Source organism: Charadrius vociferus, unplaced genomic scaffold, assembly GCF_000708025.1.
Source record: "Charadrius vociferus isolate BGI_N301 unplaced genomic scaffold, ASM70802v2 scaffold326, whole genome shotgun sequence".
Taxonomy (NCBI): Eukaryota; Metazoa; Chordata; class Aves; order Charadriiformes; family Charadriidae; genus Charadrius; species Charadrius vociferus.
In genome coordinates, this window is record NW_009649062.1 from 459174 (window position 1) to 459796 (window position 623).

Genomic DNA, 623 nt, shown 5'->3' on the forward strand with positions numbered 1-623 from the left:
TCCAGAAGATATGAACTTAATTTTAAGACAAACGAGCCCCAAACCCGCACGCAGCTCAGCACAGACCAACTTGGAGTCCCTGAAATATCACAGGAACTCCTGTGCGCTCTCCCTTTCTTCTCAGAGGGAGAAGAAAAAAAAAAAAAAAGTCAAATACCATTATTTTAACCAAGCCATATCCCGTTGAAAACAGACATGACAGTACCTCCCTCCAACTCTCCCTTCTTTTTCAGGATACCGTTTTCAAAGCACAAATAAGGGAAAGGAAAGGAGCATATAAACATAGCCAGCTACCATTTTGTAAACACACAGAAAATAAAATCTGCAGATAGCTTTATTGACGCATTACTGGTTAAACAGTTCCCAAGCAGAAAGATCTACCCAACTACATCACGGCCAGCTCGAAAACACGATTATTATCCAGTTTATCTGCCATTCAAAGCGTTACCGTTCGAAAGGCGCTGGAGATCGGGAGGAAGCAGGGGAAGATGATCTATAAAAGCCGGCGCAGCTTGAGCTCAGCCGCCCTCTCCCCGGCTCCCGGGAGGAAGCCGCCCCCCTCCCCGAGAACGGGGCTGGAACGCGGCCTGCGGCGGCCGGAGCCCTCCCTACCCCGGGGCGCC